This window comes from Tachysurus fulvidraco, chromosome 3 (assembly GCF_022655615.1).
Source record: "Tachysurus fulvidraco isolate hzauxx_2018 chromosome 3, HZAU_PFXX_2.0, whole genome shotgun sequence".
NCBI classification, from domain to species: domain Eukaryota; kingdom Metazoa; phylum Chordata; class Actinopteri; order Siluriformes; family Bagridae; genus Tachysurus; species Tachysurus fulvidraco.
In genome coordinates this window covers 12,484,648-12,494,346 of record NC_062520.1, presented here as the reverse complement: position 1 = coordinate 12,494,346, position 9,699 = coordinate 12,484,648, and the positions used below count along the sequence as shown (strand labels likewise).

The following is a 9,699-nucleotide window of genomic DNA, read 5'->3' as shown; positions in this document are numbered from 1 at the left end:
CAGCACTTTAAGTGGGAGCTCTTATACCACGCCTCCAACTCCTCACACTCTTTCACAATACTGTAGGATCCAGATCATATTCAGTGGTTGTTACTGTCATTCCTTCAACAAGGGAAAACTATTGTTTTCTAGTGAAACAGCATGATCAGTACTAAAGCATTCTGTACAATCCTGTAACAGTGTAGTTCATCACGCAGGATTCGGGTATAATAAAATGAAGCGATCTAGAATTAAAAGGGTAAGGAATTTATTTTAGGACTTGGATTTCTATTCTATAAAAAAAAAAGAATCGTTGCCATCACTGGCATATCCTCATTTATAAACAGAAATGCTTTCTTCATTTCTTCAGACATGCACCTGTAGAAAACGTCTGTTTCAGGAATTCTGTTTACTTTCTGTTACACTGGTGCGGACTGAACTGGGAATAAGCATTTAAACTTGCTGGCTGCCTGGAATAACAGCTGAAACTTAAGAGGTCAGCTGATCTTTTTCACTGATTCACTTCTTTACAGATTAATTTTCAGATTTTTCTTCATTAATTTCTATCTATCTATCTATCTATCTATCTATCTATCTATCTATCTATCTATCTATCTATCTATCTATCATTATTGTTTGAATTAATTACATGTAATTGGAATTCATCTGTTTAATCTTTGTGTGCTTGTTTTTATGTATGCCTACTATATTTGCACATTAATCTCAGTGTGTTTACTTTAAAATAAAGGCTAGAAAAATAAAGCGATGTAAAATAGAACTCTTCAAGCGTTTAATATATAATGTGTATATTGCTACTGATTATAGCTTTTTAACATCCCTAAGAAAGATGCATGAACACTAACAGGGACATAATTTAAATCAAAGTAGAGTTAACATCTTGCGTCTTGTCTAGTTGCACATAAAGCTCTTTACTCTCTGCATCATATTTCTAACCCATAGAGGATCACAGTGGCACTATGGTGTAGCTGAGAACAAGTGAGCTACTTTTCCTCTTCAGCACTGCGGCGCTGCCAGTGTGGGCTAATTTACCCGACTGGTATAGAATATTGTTTAACCAAAGTGTGGTGTAAAAGTTCATAAAAGAAATAATATGATTTAGTAAGATGTATGCATAGTTATAAGCGATGTGTAGTGAGTCTGTAATAGAGTTGTTTTTTTTTGTAGAGAAACGGGTTCCACTTAATCAGTCATCGGTTATTTACTGTATTATGGCAACCCTCTGGTAGGCGTTATCAGTGCAATACCAGCAAACTGCTACTTGTAGTATTGGTCCACAATTCTTACAGAGATTAAATATATTGAAATGCACGAATGACTCGATTTAGCAGAAAACAATATCCACAGTTTTAGTGGTGTTAGGATGGTGTGGAACAATCTTGTTGATCATGGTGTTGACTAAATCTACCTTGCTGCTGTCTTCACTCTGCAGTGCATGGTGAAAAATGTAAGCAAGTGAAAGCCAAAGGCTGCTGTTTCATTATAGGTCTCAAACTTGATATGTTACGAAATATACAGAATTCCTTTTAATGAATAAAACGTCCTTCATAGTGCTGCCTGTTAGCAGAGGCTTTGGCATCTCAAGCAATTCAATTCAATTCAATTCAATTTACTTTTATAGCACTTTTAACAATTCCCATTGTCTCAAAGTAGCTTTACTGAAATATGGAAACAGAAGAGAGAGAAATAAATAAATAAATATATAATAATAATAAGATGAAAAAATAATGAATATATATATATATATATATATATATATATATATATATATATATATATATATATATATATATATATATATATATATACCATACTCAGAATTTGTTCTCTGCATTTGACCTATCCAAAGTGCACACACACAGCAGTGAACACACACACACACACACACACCGTGAACATATACAATTGAAGTTTAAAATTAATTAAAAAAACTTTTTTAACTTAAAATTTAAAATGCTATATATCTATCCCTATCCCTAATGAGCAAGCCGGAGGCGACGGCTGCAAAGGAAAAACTTCCTGAGATGATATGAGGAAGAAATCTTGAGAGGAACCAGGCTCAGAAGGGAACCCTTTCTCATGCAGGGTGTACCTGGCTTCATATTCACTACAACTCTAACTATAAATCAGTAATTTTAAACAAATTAATGACATAACACATTTTTGTGTTTTACACAGTGTGCTTTTATATGTACTGAAGCAAAGGACCAACATTCTGTTGATCCAATTTAGACTTTACACTTCTGCAGCATTTAACACAAATGATTCAGTCTGTTATGGTCTTCATAGACTGAATTTGCTGTGGAATAGTTGTTTTTCCCCCTCATTTAGTAGATAGTTTGTTATTCACAAAGGTTTCTAACATTGTTTACTCTTACAAGATGTTCATTTAAAATCCTGATTTAAAACAGGGATTGAAATGACCAGAATTTAATTACAGAAATATAATCAACATTCTGATTTCATCAACATAAGCTCCATGTATCCTGTATTCAAGTACATTATATGTCACTGAAATGCTTTTTTCACTGTGCAGTAATGGATTGTTGAATATGCTGTACCATGTTTCACCAATTCATTGATTAGTACTCTTGTTTAACTGCATGAATATGTCATAAGAACATAATTAAAAGTAGGAAGCTATTTCTAATTGGTTTCATTTTAGAGCCATTTTCAGCATGGCAGCAATGGCAAAGACCAATGTTTCCACAATGTTTAACAACACAATGCAGAGTTTGTTTTGTACAGTATATTTTAAGGCAAGGGGCTGCAGAAAGTGACAAAAATATGGTTTGACTGCTGTATGAGTGCTGTATCTGTTTAATTTAAAAAGCTTCACTGGTGTTTTATCGCACTTTCTTTGTACTGTCTACTATCAGGCTGATTTGATGCATTGCATGCTAACAAGCCTACTTTTCATAGCTCTGTGATACTAGGCTTCACTTTCTGTAGGGAGTGGAATTTGTAAGCTCTCCTCTGTGGGTCAGCCAAGTATAATAATTTAATCAACATGGAAGAAACTTTTCATTTTGATACCATGATGGTCTTCAAAGTAAAAAATGTTCAGTCTGTTAAAACAGTTGCATATGTTTAAATTGAATCCAGTTATTCTTTGATAACACATACACACATATTTATACACATTAATTCGGCTTAAAGTTTTAAATCAGTGAACATACTGTATGTGAACATACTCTCCTCTACATAGACATGTAAAAGGTAGGTATAAAAACCTAAAATCGAAAGTATTAAAAATATTTTTTTAATGGAGCAGTCATAAAGTAGGCATACTGATATTGGTTGATCTTGAAATTTTTTAACATTATATTAATTAATACATATAATCAATTAATACATCATTTTAATTGTGATCTTTCATAAATGTATCCTTCAGTATCCATCTACAGAGAAAGTGCATACATCTTGTATAATGGAAGGGTTTACTTCACTGTTTGAGATCACTGACTATAGCACGGAGACCATGGAACATTCTTCTGGAATATATTATACTGTGTTATACAATTTTGAAGCCAGTTTTATTCCCTCATGTGCACAGATACAGAGAACTCATAAACTAGTTTCAAGTCTTCATAAGAATAAAGTTATGCAATAACATGAACCTCGATCATCAATGAACCCTTTTCTTACTTGCCTGTATAATATGTGTAATGATTCCTAGACTCTTCACATTACTACACATTAAAACCAAACTTCCAATTCTGCTCTTAAGGAAACTCAAATAAGATTTTACTTTTACAAAAAACATGAATGATTTAATAAAATTAGGGACTGGGTAAATTCTCTAAAGCATATTTAGTGTGTTCTAACAATGTATTAGTCTGATGTGAAATAATGAGTTGATGACAAATTTAATATTCAATTTAAAACTATGACTAAGAATTAGGATGTGAATCTTTAAAGAAATATGGCCTGTCAATATAGGACACTCTTGTTGGATGTAGAAACAATAAATATAACTAGATTTGTAAAGTTTGTAGTGACAAAATTTGATGTTGGCTTGTCGGAGAAAGTATTCCCAAAGGCCGATATGCTAGGGTGCCAATACCTTTGGAGTCGAGTGGATACGAGCATGTGACATCACCCAAATACCTGTGACTCAATTCCCCTCATTGTGCTGAGTGTTTTGAGATATCACATGTCCATTTTGAGGTTTTTTTTTTTTTTTTGAAGGCAAGGCTGCACGTGACGTAACGTGATGTCATCCGAATACCCGTGAGGAAGTTCCCCCTCATTGTTCTGAGTGTTTTGATTTGTCACATGTCAATGTTGTGAAAAGTTTTTTGATTAGGTATATGTTAGGTGATGTCTTTGTCCAGAGTATCACCCTAAAGAAGCTGGCTGAGTTTGGTGTAGGTAGCTTGAAAGTGATGATTTATTTATAAACTTTATAAATAAACTGATTTATTTAAACCATTATGGGTTAAACATGTATTGCTTCGAGCACTTCTCACTTTTTACACTTACTTATATCCACTGTTATATTTTAAAACAGTTAACAGTAAACACTTAAACAGTTAACAGTATATTTTACAGGTATGTTTTAATACATACTGTATTATTTATTCAAGTCAATATTACTAAATTCTCTTTTGTTTATAAAGTTATGAACTGGTCGTTAATGGTACTCTTGTTACCATTCAGTCATATTAGACACCCATCTGGATAATAAAGGATTTATTTTGAAATTGGAGATTAATTGGAAATTTACAGATTTTAATTTCATACCTCTGTCTAACAGTTGTTGTCTACTGTGTTGTCTGTGTTAAATAGGTTTAGTTAGTTTAAACAAATACATTTCACACACAAATGCAATAAGATAGAACTTTTTAAACAATGTCATGTAGGTCATATGTCATAATTAGGTTTCAGTGTAACTAGGTGTGTAGTGAAACTCACAGGTTTACATGGGCTAATGTTACAATGCCGATTTTCCCAATGTGCTGTACTTTAATAGCTTTGTTTTTTTATTGTTTGCAATACAGTAGTCCCTTTCATAACTCATTAAAACTCATTCTTTCTTTCTTTCTTTCTTTCTTTCTTTCTTTCTTTCTTTCTTTCTTTCTTTCTTTCTTTCTTTCTTTCTTTCTTTCTTCACCTTGTAACAGATTAATATTAAAAGTTGCATTTTGTTTTTGCCTTATTAAATGAGAGATCGGTGAAGGAACGACTGTATCATAAGCATTTTGTTTTTTTTAAAGATGCTTAAACACTATATTCAGTTGAAACCTGATGAACTTGTTCCCATTTGTACCTTGCTCTATTTCTGTTTTTTAACAAAACCACTTTGTTGGTGATGGCTCATTTTCAGGATGTTGCCTAGGGTCCTGGAGTCCAGCTGAAAAACATATGTGAAGCTAAAGGACAATTAGAATGAGGAGATTGGAAGATGAGGAGATAACGCTGATCTGATCTGAGCTAATTATCCAGTATCCTGGAAAAGTTTTTTGAAGGTACAATTCATTATTTATTTATTTTTGTTTGTTGAGCAAAAGTAATAAACACACACAATACGGCTTACAAAACAAAACAAAACAAAACAAACAGATCTTATCGAACCTTATTCCCAAGAATGATAGACCTAATGATTGGATACACAAATGGTGTATGTTTTTCTACATTAAGACTCTGAGAACTTTTAGTCCTTTAGGAAAGGATGCAAAAAAATTGTACAGATGTTTATTTAAACATGTTTTGAACCCAAAAGGAGATATCATGTTTTTAATTCACAAGCAACCTTGTGTTTTATAAGGTTCTCTCTGTTATTATGTAGTCTGTGAATCTCAGTAAACAATTAATAAGTGATATTAACTAGTTTAAGTAGTTTATTCTCTGAATGACTGTGGAAAAAATTTAAGGGCATTGACAACATCTGCATGATAAACGTGTACTTAATTTGTTGATGCTGTTTCTTTCGGTTGATGTGAACTCTGGAGTCCACCCACAATCATACACACATATACTTGAACTTGAGTTTGAACTTAAACATAAGTCAAGTCAAGTAACAAATTGTAGGTCTTTTGCCTTAAGTTAATGGGAAATATACTGGAAATCATTCACGCTAAACAAAAAGGGAATAATAAAAGAACCAGATGATCTGTACAAATTTATCATGCCTAATCTTTTTATTCTCTAATATAACATTTCTATGCTGATAAGAGTGTACAGGATGACAGTTTGACCATTCATATGACATCAGACAGGTTGAGTGAATAGTTTGAGGAGTATGACAATGAGGTAAATCAAATATTATTCAGTCAAACACTTATGGAAAATTTTGGATTGACATATTATTCAGCATGCTCATCGCCGCCACCATCAAAACACGATTTGAGGAAATCTTTGGGATAAATTATATCTGCGATATGTATACTTCCACAGACTTTAGAGCTTTTCAGGGGGTTTATAGGGACCCACTCACTCATGCATTTTTTCATTTATGTGCCCCAAGTCACATTTAGGGTCTACTGGAGATCCTGAGGATGTAATAAATCTTACTTATTAGTTATGGCTCATGACATGTTCTATCTTATACATAGATTTTATTAGGTAATATTTTGCATGACACTGAAATTCTGTGGAGATGGTGAACTTTTATGGTATTTTTGCAATACATGATTGATTGATTTGTTAGGTATACCTTTCTCTTCTCTTTATATGAAAGTGTATATAATCAGAACATATGCTTTAGCCATTTTCCCCAGTTTAATTTGACCTAAATATCCAAGCATTGCATTTTCCAGATGTCATGTCTGCTCTTACAGTCACTAACTCCAACTCATCAAGGGTTGGACAACACATACAGTATCTTCATGACATCATTAAACAGAAATCCACTATGGCCCTGGTCTTTAAACTCAAATTACACACATCTGGATTCAACATTTAGTGGGAAGTCTTGCCCCAGCATTCCCTGGTCATGTCACTGCTACATGTGCCTGTGAAATTTATAGTACTGACCTTCAGTAATATACTTATTACTTGTTTTGCATGTTGTAGTTGTAGGATGGTGGTGTACATTGACATCACACTGCTCACATTTGTTGATAATTGGGTCCAGTATATAATCCACAGACAAATTTGTTTGTACCTCAGTGAGTGGGTGAGCTAACACTGACCCAAATGCCAGCCCATTATTGGGCCTTGTTTTGCTGCTTGTCAAACATATAGATTCGTGTCTGAAATTGTATGTATGTGTGTGGCAATGTAAATGACTGCTCTTTATACAAATAAAACAATGGCTATCTCTGAACAATTTTGTTGAGCTTAGTTTGATTGCATGTTCTCAATATTTACTATCTGACCTGTGGCTTCAACATATAGATTCATTCTTGGAATAAACAACTTGATTGGAAGCAAATGGGGCAGAAATGTCAGACCACCAAAACATGTGGTCTAACACAAAGTGAAACCCAATGTGTATATCACTGTCATATTGTATTTACACATGACTTGGGTTAGTTAGATTCTTCTTTAGTAGTGCTTGATAAACTTCTTTTTTGTAATAAAAAAAAAAATTAAGTTGTTCATGAAGCATGAAGGATAGTGAGTTTTCTCCCATACAGGGATCTCCAAGAAGGCAAGGGATAGCTGGAAGTCCAGGAAGTCTGGTGCAAAGATAATTAGGTTTTCTTTTCCTTTTTACTGATACACACCAGAACACAAAACATTAATGTTTTATAAATAAAAAATGTTAAATAATGTTTCCCCTTTTGTTGCCCCTTTAATTCTTTGATTTTAGCCAAGATGATAAATGAAGACTTATATATATATATATATATATATATATATATATATATATATATATATATATATATATATATATAAATTACAGGGAAAATGTCCAGTTAGTCCAGTCTGACAGAAAGACTACATAGTCATAAATTGTTTGAAAGTGTTTGCATATTTATATCATTTGATTTGTTTCAGGAATCAGTAGGTAACAAGGACAAATGGTGACATTACCATTGTTTGCACATTACGTAGGGTGGCAGGCCATCCACCTGGAGAGAGAGAATGTTACTGTTACACCTTGAAAAAATGTTTGTATCTCAGCTATTTTTTAAACAGTTAATTGGTCAAACAGTGTGTTTATACTTCTTTTACATTTACACCAATGCATCTGGAAAGTTAACATTTGTTGTTGTTGGAAAGAAAGGTGATACAGTAATAGTTGGACAGGAAAGAGGCATGGTTTTTGGCTAAGAAATAAGGACATGAGTTTACTCATGACTTTACTGGCTCAAGTTAAACACATACACACAGTACAGGAAAGGTGGAACCCAACCATAACACACATTTGGCTTTATACTATCATTCCGATTCTTATTTAATAAAAACCAAATGTAACAACTAGAAATGTTTACAGATATTATCTGATATTTACCGTACAGCACCAGCCTTCTAGGAACACCAAACATAGAAAATGAATGTTAATTAGTTTTGCCTGGATGTAAAGGGGATAAGGGGTCTGATTTAAATAAAGTGATCATGATTAGTACCAAAATATGCCAAATGTACACAAAATTGTGGAAAATTATTTTATTTTATACTTTTACTAATGAGTTAATCATTTATCTATTAGTCATTTCTTTATCATCATTATTGAATCCTTCATTTTGCTACACAGTCACACATGTTATAAGCCTTTTAAAGGCATTTGTGAGAGAAAGGAATCCTTGTACTGTATGTCTGATTTAAGGCAAAGAGGGAGGCCTACTTTGTCAGGACTGATTTAAGACACCTTGGAAATGTAAAGTTGCTGTCATGTTTTTTAATTTATGTAGAACAGAATATTCTTCTGACCTGTAATTGAAATGCAGTAATTCTTATAGTCCAAGTGTTAGAATAGTTCTTCACCGTATGTGTATTCATGTTAGCTTTATAATTTTTTTAATCAAAAAGAATGATGTTCTTTGTTTACCTGTAAACAATGTGGTCCCTAAAGTTATTCTGAAACATATAAAAATGTATATGTTGCATAATCAAGAATTACTGATACAGTACGTAATTGCCTTATTGTAATTAACAGAGCAGGACAATGAACATACACAACAGGAAGTATACTGCAAATAATTTGTTTATATTAATTCTTTTATTGTGCATACATTTTTCAGCAAGAAGGTTGGCAGAGTTAGAGCTTGAGGCTTCAGCTTGTCTTAAACAGCTGGATGAGACAGAGACATCACACTGTTTAGATTGTCTGTGGTGCTTGTTCTAATGGAGCAGGATCTTTTTCCTAAGGATTTTAGTGAATTTCATGGGTAGGTGAAATCAATAATGCAATGTAGTTCATTAACACAGGAGTGCTCTGGGTCCTAACATATAACTGCTCACTTTTACAAAATTCCTTTATCGTCTGTGGCTTTAATCAGGTTAGTGCTATAGTGGTTTAAATGATTTTATATTTTTTATTTAATATTTTGTCGGAAAAAAACTAAACAAAAAACAAAAAAAACAAAGCTACTACCAATAAAGCAGTTGGCTAGATCTATAGTTGGTAAGTACTGTATATCAACTGTTCGGCTATATGAAGACAAGACAGTGACTGCTTATTTACTGCGTATTGACCTTGCCACATTTTACTTCTAATTCATTTCAGACCTTTCTGCTTTATCTTTTCTCCTTTGCCATTCTTCTCTTTCACAACTTTCAGAGTCTTCCAACTATAGCTCTAACTTGTGA

At 33.0% G+C, this 9,699-nt stretch overlaps 1 long non-coding RNA gene across 1 annotated transcript; it reads left to right on the top strand.

Moving 5' to 3' along the window:
• The first annotated feature begins 102 nt into the window (after window positions 1–102).
• Window positions 103–7,375, top strand: LOC113644373. The gene is made up of 3 exons (XR_003440986.2): window positions 103–238; window positions 350–475; window positions 5,327–7,375. It is a non-coding gene; the product is annotated as an uncharacterized LOC113644373 (long non-coding RNA).
• Window positions 7,376–9,699: the final 2,324 nt, after the last annotated feature.